Source organism: Bactrocera dorsalis, chromosome 1 (genome assembly GCF_023373825.1).
Source record: "Bactrocera dorsalis isolate Fly_Bdor chromosome 1, ASM2337382v1, whole genome shotgun sequence".
In the NCBI taxonomy this organism is placed as follows: Eukaryota; Metazoa; Arthropoda; class Insecta; order Diptera; family Tephritidae; genus Bactrocera; species Bactrocera dorsalis.
This window is the reverse complement of record NC_064303.1, coordinates 46,850,791-46,872,109: the sequence shown is the minus strand read 5'-3', so window position 1 is coordinate 46,872,109 and position 21,319 is coordinate 46,850,791. Positions and strand designations below refer to the sequence as shown.

General features: G+C 34.8%; 1 protein-coding gene and 1 long non-coding RNA gene across 13 annotated transcripts in view; one reads left to right on the top strand and one right to left on the bottom strand.

Moving 5' to 3' along the window:
• LOC105222865 (hypothetical protein) overlaps positions 1 to 21,319 on the bottom strand; it is a 163,076-nt gene that overhangs the window by 101,129 nt on the left and 40,628 nt on the right. The window contains exon 1 of one of the 8 annotated variants that reach the window (XM_049462475.1): positions 2,603 to 2,727. The exons of 4 other annotated variants lie outside the window; for them this stretch is intronic. The gene's annotated coding sequence lies outside the window, so the exon portion shown is untranslated. Of the gene's footprint in view, positions 1 to 2,374; positions 2,557 to 2,598; positions 2,728 to 21,319 lie in introns of those variants that run through there. 3 more of the 8 variants (XM_049462481.1, XM_049462477.1, XM_049462476.1) reach the window with 3 other exon arrangements.
• Positions 158 to 9,603, top strand: LOC125775667 (uncharacterized). 5 transcript variants are annotated; one of them, XR_007421265.1, is made up of 5 exons: positions 2,437 to 2,574; positions 3,326 to 3,487; positions 3,549 to 6,463; positions 6,526 to 6,799; positions 7,186 to 9,603. It is a non-coding gene; the product is annotated as an uncharacterized LOC125775667 (long non-coding RNA). The 5 variants fall into 5 exon arrangements; XR_007421267.1 differs by having other exon boundaries at positions 3,549 to 6,799; positions 7,186 to 7,260; positions 7,426 to 9,603; XR_007421268.1 differs by lacking the exon at positions 2,437 to 2,574 and adding an exon at positions 158 to 292 and having other exon boundaries at positions 3,549 to 6,799.

Below are 21,319 nucleotides of genomic sequence, written 5' to 3'. Positions count from 1 at the left end.
TTCGAATAGAATACATTTTCGAATCGAGTTACAGAATAGGGCCCCAGGTGCATTCCACTGTTACGTACAGACAAGTTCAACTAATTTTACGGTTTATATTACATATAGCACTTAATTGTTTTATCTTTAATAGATTATATACTAGTCTTTAATAGTGCGAAGAAACATTTAAAAAAAGTCATGAAATACTGAAGAAAAATGCAAACAACCCACGTCATGTACGGGACACATCAAGTCAACCAGCATTCGAAATCGTTATAGTTTTATTCAGATTTCAGCGAATATATTACAGGTGCACAAAAGTGTCTCGAAGGAAATTATAACTAAGAATCAAGCTTGCTACTAGCGAAAAACAATATTAATTAAAACACATATTTATAATTCAAAAACATTTTTTTATATTTGTCACGTACAGACAAGTCGCGTCACGTACGGGACATAGTTCAACTTAAATCTATAATATATGTAAACATCAATATGTTAATACAGTTTTGTCTTGGGAAAGGCAATGTTTTCTGCACTCCACAACTTTCTCCACAGTTTTAATAAAATAGAAGTTGGAAATTCCAGTTATCGCTTTGGCATTGTCCCACGGCGATGCACTTTTAATCCTTTCATAAATTTCAGAGGATGGCACATAAATCACACGGGTTTTTGTGACTAATTGAGAAGCTAAATCAGAAAAGTCCTTGGCTGATTGGACAACGACATGTTCATTTTGGCTCATCATTTTCTCTCTTACAAGTCTTTTGATATTTCCGCCAACTCCGTCTATCACACCTTTTCCATGCGATGTAGCAAAATATTTCCTATAAAAGGGCCTTTTGTACTTTTCGCTCAACATTGATGTTAGTTTAACCATATATCGGTTCTTAAATTCCGATGAAGGGCCGTCACTCCAAATAATTTCCGCTGAAGGTAAATCTTCATTTTCTTTATGCATCAAGTCAAACAACTTAGTGATGAAAACAAAAACTGTATCCTTGTCTTTCGAATTTGCATCTGAGCATATAAGATATGTTTGGCAATTGCCTTTGTAAAAACTTGCAGCAGTAAATAAAAGAGTGCGCTTTGAACTTCATTCTGGTATTCACAACCAAAAGACATCGCAAAATCAACTTGAAGGATTCGCACATTTTCATTGCGTTGGTCTTTTTGAAATTCACCGGCTTGAACTCGTTTTAAATTAACATGCTTCATCATAATATGGCTAGAATCAATCAATTTTTCTTTAAGTTCACCTGAACTTGTTTCGTGGTTTACTAAACGTAGTTTATTTTCTGAGTTTTTTCCCCATTCTTTCCATACACAGATTGTACTTAAATCCATAGAAATTAATATTTTTTTGCCATCAGAACAAGTATCACATTCATTTTTCCAGCACTTACAGCCGTTACAATAATTTTGTTTCAAACCTTTCAATTTGAACATAAAATTTTCATGAGTTAAACATTTGCACTGGTCTGAAGCTGTGTCTTTCATTAGCAAAACGTTTTTCGGTCTTAGACTACAAAATTTTGAAAATCCAATTTCGATATTAGGAAAAAATTCTTTAGAAATGCAAAAGGCTTCTCGTAGGTACAAAGTCAAATAATGCTTTTGACACTTCTTCTTAATGCCGTTTTCCCAAACAACGATGAAATCATTTGCGCCTGGGCAGGTAAACACAATATCCGGAGGATAGTCAAATGCTTTCACATCGTCATAACGTGTATCGTCACCTGATGTGCTAATGTTTGGGCTTTCTGCTAGAGCAATGTCCATTTTACGCGCTAGTTCTGTAAAAACCACTTTTTTCTTTCTTGGTGATTGAGGCAGTGCTTTTAGAGCCTTTTGAACAGCTTTAGATAAAGTCTGTTTCGACTTGTACGGCGATTCAGTACTTACAGGAGAATCAGTAGGATTTTTAAGTTCAACCCGCTTGCCCTTTGCAATCTCTTCTTATCCCTTTCCTTAAGTAAAATTGCTTTTAACTCACCTTGAGAAAGATTTTCTGCTTTTCGTTTACGAAGCTCACGCAATCTTTAAGTCTCATTAGCGGTAAAGTTTGGATCTTTCTCTTTTTGCTTTTCTCGCAATTTTTGCATGCGGCTAGCACTGGTTGATGGTTGCTGGTCGCTCATTTTTGCGTTATTGAGATTTGCAGTACAAAAAAGGGCTTTGTTTATTATTTTTCTTTGGCGTTACGTACAGACACTTTATTATCACAAGAATATATTGTAAGCAAAGCGATTTCAAACAAAATTGTTTCACCAGTTTTTAGACCGCTAAAAGTCAGCTGTTAACAGAAAAATTCAATTTGTATAGTCGACTTGTTTTACAATTATTAATAGAAAAAGGAATTAAGCGTCACGTATGGGACATCAAAACTTACCTATCCGTTATGATTAATTTCTTATCAAAAAACACTTAACAAAAAAAAATAGTATGCAGTTAAATACAGCGGACCATACACTATAACTAAGAACAGAAATCTAGTTTCTATCTGATAAACAATAGCGGCAGCGACCTCGCAAAAAGTTGTGTAAAGACTAGTTAAAAAATCCGACTTGTTGTTACTCTCAATAAATAAAGGTATTTACAAAAAATGAGACATACTCACTACAACTTTTGTAAATTATTTTAGATGAGAACATAATCTCACTATGTACGTGCAATAATATATAAAAAATGCATATTTGTAAAACAGTTCAGACTTCCACTTTTTCATGGAATGCTTCCCCATGTCAAGCAGCAATAAACATTATGCTGCAATGCATATAAACTAAACTACGTTGACGACACACATAGCAATGTAGTACACTCAATAATACTTAATATTATTATACTATAAAGGCATTAAATATTTCAAAAAAATTTCAACAAGTTGTGTGTTAAGGAGAAAATATGTACGAGTACAATTATTGAATATACTCTTAAAGTTAATGTATTTTCATCACGAAACAGCAACGATTTGGTTAGAGACTCCCTAAAAACTTCACATAAAATAAGGAATTTCCTGCTGTAAGGAGCTATACTTTTTTTTTCAAAGCGTCACACTGGTAGAGCCCCATAAAGAAAATAGAGTGAAAATGTTCAATTTTCCATTTCATTTATTAGTTTTTTAAATAATTTTGACAGAATATTTCGAAAAGCTTTTGTGTAAAAGCTTTTAGCAAAGTTTGTTAACTTTTTTTTGCTGTGTTTCTCGAAATACCACAATGAAGCATCATAGTATTATTATTACCAAAATACCCTGCCAGCCAGGGCTAACCACTTTAACCATCAAATATTTCAATACAACTGCACATTTATTCTTGTTTCTTTTATTTCTTTGTTTACCTAGATGCGATGAAAAAAAGTTACCTCATTTATTGATTTTATTGAATCAGTGCGAATGAGAAAACATAATTGTACATAGTGCAATAGTGCCAAAAGAAAATCCCAAAAAGGGTGATAAAAAAAACGATTGAAACACGCATGTCATTCGCGCTCGTACAACAAGAAGGTAAGTGCATGAATTTTACGTGATTTTTTTTTTTAAATAATTACTTCATTTGGTTTTATAGCATTGGAAATCAGGTGAACAGAATTGGAAATAGGAGCAGCAGCAATATCATCAGAAGCAGCAAATATAAATTGTTAAGTATGTGAAAATAAGTGTGTTGTTTGAAATTTTTTGATTGAATGTATTTACATTTCTGTAAAAATTGTATATTAATAAAGAAGAAATAAAAAAATTATTAAATATAAATTTAAAATGTTTGTTTAGAATTCTAAAAATATTTTAAGTTAGGAATCAAAAAATGTAACCCTGCACCAGCTGACGATTAGGGTAATTAGAGCAGTTCGACTATGTTTATATAAGTTAAGATAGCAAGTGTAGCTACATCTACAATTTCTTTGGCTGCAGTGAGCGGCTTGATTTTTTACTCAATAATGAGCATCATTATTACTCAGCGCATGCGTTATCACAACAACAACAACAAGCACAGCTTCTCGGGTGTGCGCTGCTCCATTTCATACTCGAGCATAGCAACAACGATGTCGTGCTGCAATGAAGTAACAATACATTGCGCTCCACTAGCGGATAATGGATTAAGAGCTCAAACAGAAATACGGCACTTAAGAAAACGAGGAATAATTATTGCCAAACTCTACTAATTACGCTCAAGACGCAATGCGACAATCGGTAAGGACTCGCACCGTAATACCGCACTAAGGGAAGTGGGAAATAGTTGTTGCATAGCCTTGCGAATAACACTCAAGCCGCAATGCGGCAATCGGTGCATCTGGTAAAATATTGGGTTGGTTGATCGCGGAGTAATTTATTAAAGCTCAAAATAAAATCTGCATTAAAACGACTAGGTCAGCCTTAACTTATATATTTAACTTACATATATGACACTGCTAATGAGCGCACCAGAGATGTATTACTATGTTCGGACCGACATTGAAAACATTTTGAAAACACATTTGTATGTTGTGGAATGTACTCGTAAGTCGTTCGGACCGACAATTTGTGTTTTCGTTGAGTTTTCACAGACAGCTCACAAATTTATTTGTTTGTTTACATTTGAGCAACGAGAATGGTAAGTTTTGAAATCCTTAATACTTGCTTATAATTATTACTAAATATCGTGTTTTTTAGAATTCTGAGAAAAAGATGTTAATTGCGAAAGCATTTGCTTTGAGAAGCCAAATAAATATCCTGCTCAACGACAATTCTTCAAGAGAACTATTGGAATGTCTTACTACTCAGCGCCATGCCTTGACAAAAAAGATAGCCGAGTTAAAGAAACAACATCTAATCGTATTAGATTTAATGAAGGACCTTGGGATGCCGATTAATTCATGTTGGACAAAACTGTGTATATGTTCCTACTGATGCAGAAGTTTTCAATTATATATTATTAATTCCAGCAACGTACGAATCAGTTTTGGGAACACGATTGCCGACGAAACAGATCTGCTTTTTTTAAAGAGTACTTTCGCATGGACCGAAGTTCCTTTGATAAATGATGTGACATCGTGCGCCCGTTACAAAAAATGAATACAAATTACCAGAAAGCTATTCGTATCGAGAAAAGAGTGGCTATAACATTATTTGCTTTAGGGTCATCTGCAGAGTATCGTAGTATCGCCAACATGTTCGGTGTAGGAAAATCTACGGTTCCGGGATTGCTGCAACCATTCTATTTTAAAATGTTTCCTCTAAACAGAGAAAATATAACCGAATTGGTGACTGGTTTCGAGGTAATTGGATTCCCACAATGCTTAGGAGCAATTGGTAAATCTTCTTCTTAATTGGCGTAGACACCGCTTACGCGATTATAGCCGAGTTAACAACAGCGCGCCAGCCGTTTCTTCTTTCCGCTACGTAGCTTCAATTGGATATTCCAATCGAAGCCAGGACCTTCTCCACTTGGTCCTTCCAACGAAGTGGAGGTGTTCTTCTTCCTCTGGGGTACTGCGTCGAATACTTTCAGAGCTGAAGTGTTTTCGTCGATCCGGACAACATGACCTAGCCAACGTAGCCGCTGTCTTTTAATTCGCTGAACTGTGTCAATGTCGTCGTATATCTCGTAAAGCTCATCGTTCCATCGAATGCGATATTTGCCGTGGCTAACGCGCAAAGGACCATAAATCTTTCGCAGAACTTTTCTCTCGAAAACTCGCAACGCCGACTCATCCGTTGTTGACATCGTCCAAGCCTCTGCACCATATAGCAGGACGGGAATTATGAGCGACTTATAGAGTTTGATTTTTGTTTGTCGAGAGAGGACTTTGCTTCTCAATTGCCTACTCAGTCCAAAGTAGCACCTGTTGGCAAGAGTTATCCTGCGTTGGATTTCTAGGCTGACATTGTTGGTCGAGTTTACGCTAGTTCCAATATAGACGAAAGTATCTACAACTTCAAAATAATGACTGTCAACAATGACGTGAGTGCCAAGTCGCGAGTAAGACGACTGTTTGTTTGATGACAGGAGATATTTCGTCTTGCCCTCGTTCACTGCCAGACCCATTTGCGTTGCTTCCTTGTCCAGTATGGAGAAAGCAGAACTAACGGCGCGGGTGTAGAGGCCGATGATATCAATATCATCGGCATACACCAGCAGTTGTACACTCTTATAGAAGATGGTACCTTCTCTATTTAGTTCTCCAGCTCGAACTATTTTCTCCAGAAGCAGAATGAAAAAGTCGCACGATAGGGAATCGCCTTGTCTGAAACCTCATTTGGTATCGAACGGCTCGGAAAGGTCCTTCCCGATTCTGACGGAGCTTTTGGTATTGCTCAACGTCAGCTTACACATCTGTATTAGTTTTGCAATTGGTTATAAAATATTAAATTTGCGCTAATGTTCTAATAATTGTTTACAGACAGATGCGACATTGAGATTCATCCATCATCTGACGAAGGTGTGGATTATTATAATTATAAAGGATGGTATTCCACCGTTTTAATGGTATTAGTTGATGCTAAGTAAAGTCTAAAAACTCAATATACCTATAAGTACAAAAGTAATGTTTACAATGTATTTTCAGATACCGTTTTCCTTACATAAACGTAGGAAGTCCCGGGTGATGTAATGACTCTCAAATTTATGAGACGTCATCACTTAAGAAAGAAATTGATAGTTGTCCTTTACTAAGCGAAATGTCGAGAGAAATTTCAGACGTAAATATGCCAGTATTCATTATTGGGGACGCGCTTTGGAAGAGTTGGAGACTAGACGGCAAAATCCGTGTGATGTTTCATATGCACCTGACGATCCAATTAATGGATAAATGATTCGGACAGCACTTTGTACATATTTTGGTAAGTACATGTGTATATTGTATCACAATTTCTATACTTTACACAATTACATATACATTAAATCAAAGATAAAGTTGTACACACCAAATAAAATTTAATTTAATTTTCTATATAATTCCATATATTTTCGTCCATATTAAACACCGTCAAAAAAAGAAAATATATTCTTTTATTTTTTTATTTATTTAAAAAATCAAGTAATCGTTTATTTGTTTCTTTAGTGTCATTCATACACTCTTCCATCAGTTGGGTTTTTTTATTATCGTTTTCAACCATTTTTTCTGTCATATCCATAATTTTTTTGCTGGTGTCATTAACCCTAGAAAGATAGTCTGCGTAAAATTGACGCATGCATTTTCGAAATATTGCTCTCTCTTTCTAAATAGCGCGAATCCGTCGCTGTGCGTTTAGGACATCTCAGTCGCCGCTTGGAGCTCCCGTGAGGCGTGCTTGTCAATGCGGTAAGTGTCACTGATTTTGAAATATAACGACCGCGTGAGTCGAAATGACGCATGACTATCTTTTACGTATCTTTTAAGATTTTAACTTATACGATAATTATATTGTTATTTCATGTTCTACTTACGTGATAACTTATTATATATATATTTGTTTTCTTGTTATAGATATCGTGACTAAAATATAATAAAATGGGTAGTCCTTTAGACAATGAGCGTATCCTCTCTGCTCTTCTGCAAAGCGATGACGAGCTCGTTGGTGAGGATTCTGACAGTGAAATATCAGATCACGTAAGTGAAGATGACGTCCAGAGCGATACAGAAGAAGCGAAATATTAGAACAAAATATTATTGAACAACCAGGTTCTTCATTGGCTTCTAACAGAATCTTGACCTTGCCACAGAGGACTATTAGAGGTAAGAATAAACATTGTTGGTCAACTTCAAAGTCCACGAGGCGTAGCCGAGTCTCTGCACTGAACATTGTCAGATCTCAAAGAGGTCCGACGCGTATGTGCCGCAATATATATGACCCACTTTTATGCTTCAAACTATTTTTTACTGATGAGATAATTTCGGAAATCGTAAAATGGACAAATGCTGAGATATCATTGAAACGTCGGGAATCTATGACAGGTGCTACATTTCGAGACACGAATGAAGATGAAATCCATGCTTTGTTTGGTATTCTGGTAATGACAGCAGTGAGAAAAGATAACCACATGTCCACAGATGACCTCTATGATCGATCTTTGTCAATGGTGTACGTCTCTGTAATGAGTCGTGATCGTTTTGATTTTTTGATACGATGTCTTCGAATGGATGACAAAAGTATACGGCCCACACTTCGAGGAAACGATGTATTTACTCCTGTTAGAAAAATATGGGATCTCTTTATCCATCAGTGCATACATAATTACACTCCAGGGGCTCATTTGACCATAGATGAACAGTTACTTGGGTTTAGAGGACGGTGTCCGTTTAGAATGTATATTCCCAACAAGCCAAGTAAGTATGGAATAAAAATCCTCATGATGTGTGACAGTGGTACAAAGCACATGATAAATGGAATGCCTTATTTGGAAAGAGGAACTCAGACCAACGGAGTACCACTCGGTGAATACTACGTGAAGGAGTTATCAAAGCCTGTGCACGGTAGTTGTCGTAATATTACGTGTGAAAATTGGTTCACCTCAATCCCTTTGGCAAAAAACTTACTACAAGAACCGTACAAGTTAACCATTGTGGATCAAACAAACGCGAGATACCGGAAGTACTGAAAAACAGTCGCTCCAGGCCAGTGGGGACATCGATGTTTTGTTTTGACGGACCCCTTACTCTCGTCTCCAATAAACCGAAGCCAGCTAAGATGGTATACTTATTATCATCTTGTGATGAGGATGCTTCCATCAACGAAAGTACCGGTAAACCGCAAATGATTATGTATTATAACCAGACTAAAGGCGGAGTGGACACGCTAGACCAAATGTGTTCTGTGATGTCCTGCAGTAGGAAGACGAATAGGTGGCCTATGGCATTATTGTACGGAATGATAAACATTGCCTGCATAAATTCTTTTATTATATACAGCCATAATGTTAGTAGCAAGGGAGAAAAGGTTCAAAGTCGCAAAAATTTTATGAAAAACCTTAACATGAGCCTGACGTCATCGTTTATGCGTAAGCGTTTAGAAGCTCCTACTTTGAAGAGATATTTGCGCGATAATATCTCTAATATTTTGCCAAATGAAATGCCTGGTACATCAGAAGACAGTACTGAAGAGCCAGTAACGAAAAAACGTACTTACTGTACTTACTGCCCCTCTAAAATAAGGCGAAAGGCAAATGCATCGTGCAAAAAATGCAAAAAAGTTATTTGTCGAGAGCATAATATTGATATTTGCCAAAGTTGTTTCTGACTGACTAATAAGTAAAATTTGTTTCTAATATGTATAAGATATGCTAATTATTTATTTTATAATACAACACGACTGATTTCATAGTACAAAATAAGTTTATTTTGTAAAAGAGAGAATGTTTAAAAGTTTTGTTACTTTATAGAAGAAGTTTTAAGTTTTTGTTTTTTTTTTAATGAATAAATAAACATAAATAAATTATTTGTTGAATTTATTATTAGTATGTAAGTGTAAATATAATAAAACGTAATATCTATTCAAATTAATAAATAAACCTCGATATACAGACCGATAAAACACATGCGTCAATTTTACGCATGATTATCTTTAACGTACGTCACAATATGATTATCTTTCTAGGGTTAAATTCCTGGCTTTCTCGAGCTGTTTTTCAATTTTTTTAATATGAGGCTCTGAAAATGATTCCTTTTTTATTTACAGAATCACTCGGCTCGGGAGACGGTATTGTTGGCGAAGAAGTATCGGTTAACGACATCGGCATCGCTGAGGGCGAAGGTAGACAAACCGGTGATGGCAATGGATATGCAGCAACAAATTCCACCGAAATTTGAAGTGGTTCGGAGTCAGTAACACCTTTTTAAAAATGTATATACATATGTATGTAAATATAAATAATATACTGAACTACAAAACAAATGTTTCTTACTTTGAAAGCTTTCCTCCACTAAGCTCTTGACGTTGTAGCTGACGTACGGCAACAGTACGGCTCTCATTTTTTCATAAAGTGGCCACTGCGAGGGAGAACCAACAGTTGACCCGACTGCTGTCTTCTCTTTTCTGTAAAACATAATATTTATGTAATAACTCTATTTTTCCTTAATTTTATTTAATTACCTACTATATCTCTGTGAAAGATTGTGCATTTTAGATTTGATTTCCCTCGCTGTGAAGTGCACACCTTGTTGCTGCAACTCCATTGCCATTTCCTCCACTATGTGGTTATTTTTCTTTGGCCCGCGAAAAACACTAATTTTATTCTGCCACAATTCAGTCAATAGGGCTTCTGCCCTATCACTCCAACAACTCCTTTTTTTATATTTTTGTTTTTCCATTTTTTAATATTAATTTCAAATACAAACTGTAGACGGGCAACTGTATATGGAATGTAAACAAATATCAAGTGACAATTTAGGGCCTGCAAAATATGTTTTCCAAAAAAATCGATTAAACTAGAGCACGATTATAATGAGTGGAATGTATGTTTTCAAGTAGTTTTCAGCGAAAACTGTGCTTTCGTTTGACAGATTTTACATGGACGAAAACACAAGTTTTCGCGCGAAAACCAGTTTTTCCCACGAAAACATGTTTTCAATGTCGGTCCCAACATAGTATATGAGCACATGTATACGTACGTCTGAGAGGAAAAGTGGTTAGAATCTGCACGCGGCCAATGTCAAACTCTTTATTTTTCACTAGTTTTTTCACCACTTTTGGCTAGCAGGGTACTACTATTGTTACTACATGTCTGTCATCGGTATGAAATTAATAGAAAATGAAGGAAAAAATAAAAGCATCGAGGAAAAAATTTATATATAGGTATGCAGCATTATTTGCAACATTAATGTCGGTATTCTGCTTGAGACGATTGTCTCATCACTCTAATTGTCACAATCTTCATGTAGTGACACTGTTAGTCAGGAGTTTAATTTTGGTATTCTGACAGATACAGTATATTACTATACAGTATACTACTTTACTGTATCTGCCAGAATACCAAAACGAGACTCCTGACTAACAGGGTCACTAAATTACTATTGTGACAATTAGAGACATGAGACAATCGTCTCACACAGAATACCGATATAAATAATGCTTAAGGAAAACAAATCAGTAATTATATAACAAAAAACATAATAGAAGTATGAGTAAATAAAAAAATATATACAAACAATTTTTTTTTTAATTGAGTTCTCTGCATCATTTGGTCCATAAGACTTTCGCATACATACATACAATGCCTGTAAAAACACGAAATGTTCGGAGAAATAACGAATCATGTACTGAAAAGGGCGACAGACTTCTAGCGGCATCTCTCAAATATTAAAAAACATACGTTATTAGACAGCTGCACGATCACACGACAACAGGCTCTCAGTTGTCGATCTCGCTAATTTGAAAATATTTTTAAATTTGCTGACGAGAGAGGAGAGGAGAGGATACAAAATTATTCAAAGTTCTAACAAAGGGAATCACAAAATAGCTCTGCTATATCATTTGTAATAAGAATTGATGATTTAAAAGAAATAAATTTACCTATTTACTTATTTTTTGCATAAGAAAATTTACTTTGAACAAAATATTAAAATTTCATTGAAGTGAAATGTATTAGTATGGCAACAACGAAATTGTGTACATACAAAATGGACAGCTGTGTTGTTTTGTGTAAATTACATTTTCGAGGTTGTACTCGGAATTTATTATTTAATTCATATTTATAATTGTATTAATTTTTATGAAAATAACATATGAGTACAACTTTTAAGTTTTACAAGGATTCAACTCCTCTTGCCACATTTATAATGATCGATCCAGTAATTTTGCGTTAGCTCGTTACCTTCTAATACTGTCATGATCCAACAACTAGCTATCGCCAGTATTTTTCCAAATTATTAGTACCGTTATGTAATTAATGCTAATGTGCTGAAATGCGAAGCATGTGAAGGTCATCATCACTATTTACTTTGTGGTGTGTGCAAGGTTGCTGCGTATGACAGCCAAGCATCAAAACTCTTACGTCCCAGGAATAAGAAAATGGAGAACAAAATAAAACAGTGAAAAGCAATTTCCAACATAACCAACCAAACGAAAATGGGTAGCAAAATCAATCATCCAAAGATGATACTTTAACTAGTTTATAATCGAACGTCCTCGGTTCGAAGTAATACTCTTTACCAGGCTATTTTCGATGTTGGCATGTTCTTCTTGATTGGCGAGTCTTTACGCAGTCGCTAACATTCAATTTGCGGAAGCAATTGATTATCTAAAATTAATTACAACATACCTTATAAAGCTATACAGTGGGTATTTAAATTTATATAGTCACTATTCTTCTTTGAACGTGACTTCAAGTCAACACATTCTATAATAATGCCAGTTCTGAAAGTTCTCATTTTTTCGTGCCTTTGACTACCCCTAACCCCTTAAGCATCCCCCTGCATGCATACACCACTCTACCTGGGAAAAACTAAGCACCCTAGGACAACACACCACTCCTCAGATCACCACCACACTCAGCCTGCGGTCACCACACGACGACACCGTACACCATCAACCTAACAAAAAGGAATTGGATAATCGCTTACATAACATTCGCTTACAGACACCTAACTCGATCTTGATCTTGCGTATCACCGATTTTAGATATAGCGAATGTACAACTGCGAGCTTTGAAATAGTAGTGCCTATTGGCAAAGAGAGTTTTGTTTTAAATTTTGTTAATTTTATGATTTTGCCGTCAATCATTTTTCTAGTTATATTTTCTGAAGTGTGGCGATCCTGTTATATATAACAATAAGTGTGAAATACTTACCGTTACTTTTTTATAGCCAATTATATTGGGATATCTGTTTTTATGAGCGAGCGATAGAATAGTAGTGTACGGTGAACTGTTTGCAAACAGATTATTTTTACTAAAAAATATTTAATTTTATTAAACAAAAAGTAAGTTTCCTGTTCTTTTATGCATTATTCAATGTAAACAGTAAAACAATAATGACTGTGCGTCTTTTAGTGGGCCGCGGGGAGCACTATAGTGAAGAAAAACCAGAATGGATTTAATCCGTCATAAACAACGGGGTGCTTTGTGACATATTTTTCATATATCGAGCATGCCACGCTTTTCTCAAAATAATGCAGGAATTTTTCCTTCATTATTATTGTTAGTTTATACCAAGAATTATTTTTAACTTTTTAGTTTGATATGCTCTAAAAGTGTGTTTTTTAGTTTTTTTAAACTATATTTATTTTTAATTTTTTAGTTTGATGTGAGAAACCACAAATTTGTTAAAATATGAACTGTGACATGTATAGGGTGGGCCATATAAAATTTTAAATTTAAAAAGTCAATAAAACAAAAACGGCTTGATATTTTTCAAAGGTCTAACATTTATTTAAAAGGTTGTTTTATGAAATTTATTTGTGGAAAACAATTTCGGACAAATGACCACCACGGCTAAGTTTACAGTAGCTTATCCGATCCACCCAATTTTAGAGTACTTTCTCGATGGTTTCAGGCCTTAAAGCAGCTACAGCAGCTTGAATCTCGTACTTTAAATTGTTTTTAGATGGTTGGCGTACCATTTATCTTCAACAGCTCCCTACAGAAAATAGTCCAACGGAGTTGAATCGCAGCTTCTGGGAGGCCAATTCACATCACCTCTTTTGTTGATTATGCGATTTTCGAAGATAGGGCGTAAAAGATTGAGTGTTGCGTTTGCTGTATGGCACGTAGCGCCGTCCTGTGCCCCAAATGCGACAATTCTGCTTGTTAACGTAATCATCGAGGTGGATATGAGCCACGTCCGAAAAGATGATTTTTCGGTAAAATTTACCATCCTCGGTTTTTTTTCAATATTTCCCAGTTTTCTTCTAGTGAATAGCGACACATTCGTAAATTTTAGACTTTTTACTGAATATTTGTCACTTTCCGAATGGTATTTGATTTCTTCTAAAGCTTCACTGTTACATGGGGTTTTACCTGTCAACTTTGAACAGTCTAGTTTTTCAATTCGAATACCGTCCAAAGGTCTACAACGACTGAGTACTACGAGGGCTGTCCGATAAATAACCGACCTAACCATGATGCACGCAACTTTTTCAAAATTTTTTTTTTTATTTTTCTACATAGTCTCCTTGTGACTCCACACACTTCTCCCAGCGATGCTCCCATCTCTGCAACCCTTCCAAATAGTACTTGGCGTCTTTGTCTGCAAAATACGAGTTCACGAAAGAGATTGCCTCCTCATTTGACGAAAATCTCTGGCCGCCGAGCGCAGTTTTAAGTTGAGGAAACAAAAAAAAGTCGCTTGGTGCTAGATCCGGTGAATAAGGTGGATGGTCAGGCAGTTCGAACCGCAATTCGTGGATTTTCGCCATGGCGACTGTTGAGGTGTGAGATGGTGCGTTGTCTTGGTGGAACAAGACTTTCTTTTTTTGCAAATGTGGTCGATTTTTCGAAATTTCCTCCTTTAGCTTGTCCAATAATGATGCGTAGTATGCTTCTGTTATAGTTTTTTCTTTTTCAAGATAGTCGATAAAAATAATTCCATGGCTGTCCCAAAAAACACTCGCCATCACTTTTCCAGCCGAATACACAGCTTTAGGTTTTTTTGGGGCTGGTTCCCCCTTTTCAATCCACTGTTTAGATTGGATTTTTGTTTCGGGCGTATAATGATGAATCCAAGTTTCGTCTACAGTGATCAATCGGCGCCAAATTCGGTCTTATTGCCTCTAAACTGAGCCAACAGAGCGCTGGAAATGTTCATGCGCGCACGTTTGTGGTCTAGCGTAAGCAAACGCGGCACCCAACACGCGGACAGCTTTCTCATGCCCAAATCTTGGTTTAATATGTGACAAACAGTTTCTTTTGACATCTTCATAATCTCAGCTATTTCCCTAACTTTAATCCGGCGGTCGTCTAGTACCAATTGATGAACTTTAGCGATGTTATCGTTAGTGGTTACAGTTTTTGGACGCCCAGGACGTTCATCATCTTCCAAGCTCCTGCGACCACGTTTAAATTCAGTTGCCCAAAATTTTACGGTGGTAAACGATGGTGCAGAGTCACCATACACAGAGTCCAACTCATCTTTGATTTGTGAAGGCGTATTGCCTTTCAAAAATAAAAATTTAATTACAGCTCGATATTCAATTTTTTCCATTTTGGGGAAATCACCGAAATAGACTCACAAAAACGACTGTCAACAGATAATTGCGCAAGATAAATTTCTGAAATTTTGGCGAGTAGCTATTATAATATGCACAATTTGAAGTAGAAACTTTTTTTTCAGATGTGCCGCTAACTTCACGTTGAGGTCGGTTATTTATCGGACAGCCCTCGTGCATAAGCTTGTCCAGCAGCAAACAGTCGAGAGCCCAGATAAATTACTGCATGCTCTACTGTAAAACCTTGCATCTTATGAACGGTCGACGCCCAACTCAGTATGCTATTTAAATGTCACCAAAACTAGTTTTATATATATGTTGCATACTTTTAAGCGCATCTTTTTGGTGCGCTGCTTAAACTTACTATCGCCTTCCTACAGTGTCGCTGAAATATTCTAGGTTTCTGTACCACTTAAAAAAGTTACAAACATACATACATACATACAAGTTCAATTATTCATAGTCCTTCGAGCCTCACAGAAAGGCACAAGTGGAGAAACAAAAACCACAATTGTTCAAAAATGAACACGTACGTTGATACCAAAGGACATTCAGTACGCATCAATATATTTAGTTTTATTATACTTAAGAATACTCAACATATTAGCTAAGATATGAAACTGTGTAATTTTCACTATTTTAAAAACACATACAGTCCACTAATATTGAATAATTACTTTTTCCCTCGGCAATATGTTCAAATATATTGAACGTATGCACTCAACAATTAAGAAACAAACATATTTACTTAAGATAACATATTGACCTAATATATGCATTTAGGCAATTGAATACAAATGTGCATGTGCACTTGAAAACAACCCCATACCAAGTAGCATAAACAATGTGCTACATACATATGAACATGCAAGTTAATACCACCAGTTCATATTACATGAACATATTCTTCATCTGTCATAAATATGTAACATGACACTTGCGACCCATATGGTCTGTATTGAAACATTATATGTACTTTGCTAGTACTGTCCGCCTTAGGTGATCCCAAAATGTAATTCATAGATTGTAAGATGAATCTTTCCACTTGTAACATATGTCCTATCTCAAGTGGATTGTAGATATACTTCCTAGAATGTAAGATTAATATTTGTATCCAGACTTAAGCAAAATATTGTATATAAGAAAATATAATAAAGAAAACGAGGCAGTTGCCCGTGGTTGCCCACGAAACTCAAAACAAATTATTAATTTGCACAAATACACATACATATATTAAGATAGTTAAGATAGTTCTTAAATTTGTATATAAATACATGAAAACCGCGATAAAGAGATGTTTAACTCCTCTCTCACTAATTACTATATAGTGGTTATTTATTATATGGAGAAACTATTTAAATCTTTTTAATGTATATTAAAACAGCTTTTAACCTTTCAATACCCAATAAAAGGATTTAAGCATGTTAGCTCTCATTCATTAAATGTTTTTAATCATTTTCCATTGAAAATAATACTATGATGCTTCAAATTAGAAAACGTTTCTTCAAATACCTTTAAATTTCACAAATTTATTTAATTTTCAATGTTGAACATTTTTTATAAGTGGTCTTGAACGATGCAACAAATTCCGTTTACATATTTTTTTGGTAAGATTTCAATCTGGTCATCGCTCGTTTCCAATTGCTAAACGTCAAAACCTCCTGAACTTGATCAACTGTCAAAGTTCAGGAGGTTTTGACGTTTAGCAATTGTTCTCTCACTTCCAGTGAGAGAGGAGTTGGACATTCTACTTCTCGTAGAATGAAATAGTTCTCACAGAACAAGACTTGACTATCATTTATTTTCCCTACCAGTGTTAAAAAAATATTTGAGAAAGCTTTTCTTTTGTTCAGTCCAGTGAGAATGTTAATTACAGAAGTGTATTATTACTCAGAATTCTCATACCCTAACTGAAGTGGGCGCTATAAGAAAGCAACTACAAGCTGAATGTCTGAGTGGTGCGCAAATTTATTAGGTTTTAATTATCAAAGTGGTAATTTCTATAAATATTTTGGATAATAATTCAAATTTTTATTGACTGTATGAGCTTCAGAAATCATATAATTTATTTTCTACCTCGTTCGAATAAATTTTTTGCTCCAAGGCGTGAATCGAAGCAGGATTGTCCGCATAAACTTTAGACTTTACATATCTGCATAAGAAAGAGTCTAACGGTGTGAACCATTTGCATGCGATGTGAGAGAAGTGGCGCCGTCTTGTGAAAATCAAACGTTGCCAGATCACGAACTTCAATTCCAGTCATAAAATATTCGATTATCATGGCATTAACGGTCGTTATTGATAACCGTCATCATTTACGAAGAAATATGAACCGATAATTCCACTGGCCCACAAACCACACCAAACCCTTGTTTATTATGAATAAAATGACACCTCTTAAATCTCTTCAAGTTGCTCTTTGTCCCGAATGCGGCATTTTTGCTTGTTTACATACTGAATGAGCAAGAAATGGGCCTCAGCGCTGAACAAATTTTGGCTCGAAAACGTCGAATTTTTATGGAACTTTTCAAAACCATAAATTGAAGTGATATCGCTTGGGAAGATCAAGCGGCTTCAAGTTTTTACAAGCTGTATTTCGTTCGCAGTTCCGAGTTACTGAGAACGGCGTCGAATCGGCTGTACACGTTGCTATATTTTGTTCACTGCATGCTGGACGTGGTCTATTTGATCGGATATTATCCAATAATGAATGCTAAGTTTAAAGATGGGTGATGGTGTTGCCATAGTACGCTCAGTAGGCCGATTATGATGGCCATAAGTTCAGAGAAGCGCGCGAAACACATTCTTTACAGAAGGTGAAATTTCGTAATAAAGTTGAAAGATTTGTAAACGGCAATAAAAATGCAGAAAAAACCACGCAAATTTAAAAATCGAAAAATTAAAAAAAGAGAGAGAAGAAAAACTTCTCGAATTATGACTTTTAAGTGCTAGTCCAATATATGTATATTAAAAACGTCAATAACATCGAGAGTTTAAAAAAATTACTTCAAAATCAACTGTATTTGCTGGAGAAAGTTAAGAAGATAGAGACGAGGTCTACCAAAAAATTAAGTCAAACACCTACTAGAGCTGTTGCCGGCAGCAGCAGCAGATATTTTAAAGTTATTTTAATTAAACGTTTTTGATATCCTTATTATTATAAATGCAGAATAGCCCGTCTATTAAATATAAAGGATTTCTATATCACGACTATTGTAAGAGAGCTCATGTCCAAAAATAAAAAGGAAATTATTTAGATATACAGTATACTCTCGAAAAGTAAATCGATTGGTATTTTGGGTAATTTACTTTTTCGAATAATTTACTTTTCCAAATATATATATAAATTATCTGTTTTTATAATATTAAATGCATTTTTAAACTTAAAAAATTCATCCATTTATTTGCTTCAATAAAACATATGGATTTACATGAAAAACATATTTACATTTACATACATACATATCGTCACCTGAAATGCAAAATAACGTATCATCAAAAAATTCGAAATTGAGTGTCCTATTGATTACACTTCACTACTTCAAATTACATACATAATAGTACATATGTTAAACATTTTCAGGTTCTGCGGTCAGATATAAACCAGTTTTAACCAATATTAAAATTTTTTTTCACTCATGTTCCATTTTATTTCGTGTTTCATTCATGCCACTGTAAATTTCAGAAAATGTTGTTACGTTATTTTGCATTTCAGGTGACGATATGTATTTACTATGAAGAGAAAAAATCTTGAATATTCTTTTGTTTTTTTTCTTTTGCAATATATTTTCTGACCATTTTTGTACGACAATTCAAAAAGTCTGACACCTGATTTGCATCGTTTTCATTTTTAAACCAGTGGATCAAGTTGTTTACGCTTTGAATTGCTTCCGCATATGTCACTTTGGGTTCCTGGCTGACTTCTTCTCCATCTGAAGTGTCTGACAAAATTTCTATTTTATCAGCAGTTTCCTTGTTTACTAAAAAGACGCGATAAACAAGAGAGTAAGTGTTTTTGCATCATCGTAAGAAATGCTGCTTGCTTCGTTTCGAATTTTTTATCACACTCTCTGAAAAGTAAATTAAAAAATTTACTTTTTCGAGGTGCATGTGTAATCTTAAAGGTGATTTACTTTTCCGCGATTATTTACTTTCTGAGAATTTACTTTTCGAGAGTATACTGTATATAGTATATTGTACCCATGATATCAATAATATATGTATGTAATATGTCCGGGCATTACTAATAGATTTGGACTTTTACAAATTAGAAAAAATAGTTTAAAACTTATGGAAAAACTTGTATTGCGCCACAAGTGCTATGTATTACGAAATACAATATTAAAACATACAAGGTGTGTACCAAAGTAAATAGCACTTTTTGAATCTAGCGCCCCCTGGTGACGCCATCTATATGTCGACTGGTGCGTTAGAATCTGCTATCTTGGTCGATTGTTCAGTGAGAATTTCATGACATTTCGTTGATTGGAAGTGAAGTTATTGCATTTTAAGTGTCAATATGTTTGTATTATCGGTACGAAAATGAGCTTCGATCAAAGAGCTAACATTAAATTTTGTTTTAAAATTGGTAAAACTATTACCGAAACGTTTCAATTGTTGAAACAAGTTTATGGCGATGATTGCCTATCCCGTATCAGAGTGCACGAGTGGTTTCAACGTTTTCAAAGTGGTCGTGAGAACATAAATGACGATCAACATCCATCCATGATCACCGGAAATTCCATTGAAATTCATGAAAATGGAATTGAATATCTCCAAAACATCGATTTATCTCATTTTGACCGAACATTTGAGCTTACGAAAGGTGTGTGCACGGTTTGTTATGCACAAATTGACTGACGACCAAAAATTGCTCAGAATCCAACATTCAAAAGACGATTATTTGACCAAAAAAACATTTTAACCATTAACCACCTGATATGGCACCGTGCGTCTTCTTCCTTTTAGGAAAAATGCATTTACCCTTGAAAGAGTTAATTCGATGTTCATTCTAACCAAGGGGTCCTACATATGGACAAAACATTACCTATATTTTTTTGCAGATGATTTTTTAATGAAGAAATTAGTGAGTTGCTAAAAATAAGAACTAAAAAGGACGACACAACAGGAAAACTAAATTTATTTTACTAACAAGCAGGTAATTATTAAATATTAGTTATGCCATTAACTTAAAAACAAGAGCACATTTAATATATCATGAATGGTTTGAACTTTAGAAAGCCTGGAAATTTTCTAAGATATCCAGGACAATAAAAAAGATTGGTTTTGTAATTTGATTAATCAAAACTTTAATACAGGCAGACAAATATCCTTTTCCGTATTTGTATAACTATTGTACTTACATATGTTGGTCATGGTTTAGCAATCTCAAAATGAAATAATTAAGTAAAAACGTTCGACCATAACAAATTGAAAGCAGAAAATCTATAACTGTTCTCAACTAAGCGTAACAATAAATTTATAGTCTTTTAAAAGCAGCCAAGTGTTACGGCAACACTTAGAAATATAATTCGATTATACAAGACTCAAAATCGGGAATCAATATGGCGTAAACAGGAAACTTGTAGAAGCGCAAGTTTAATTCTGACAATACTTGAATAAAAATTCAAAAATTAATTATTCGCAGCGTTACAAGTTGTCAGATTTCACCAGGTTTTATTACTAGGACTATTTTAAAAACAATTCTATTTTATTTTGTTTTACAATACCTGATTAGAAATGCTAAAAATAATTGGTAGTGGCATTCCCAACAGTCGACCTTAAATAATACAAGATTTTATCCTCAAAAATAACATACTTAAGCATTTAAACATTCTCAACAAATAGAGATGTTCCAGTGTAGCCAAATGCTTTATTGCTATGGTCATCATATTAGTGATGTTTATTTATCATTTCTTGTTTAGTTCTTTCTCACAACATGTTGCTACAGAATACATTATAATAATTTTGCTCACCCAACTATTGTTTGTATCACCTAAAATTAATCGTGTAGATTTAAGAATGATGAGAAAACTTGAAATCCGGGTAACTGTCTGTTTGTCCACCCGTGCAAGCTGTGACTTGAGTAAAAATTCAGATATCTTAGTACAAAAAAAATTCGTAGATGGGCGTAATCGGACTACTGCCACGCTTGCAAAACGTCCTTAACCAAAAACTCATAAAGTACCATAACTAAGCACTTAATTAAGATATAGAACAGCACTCTAATAAGTTTAATGTACG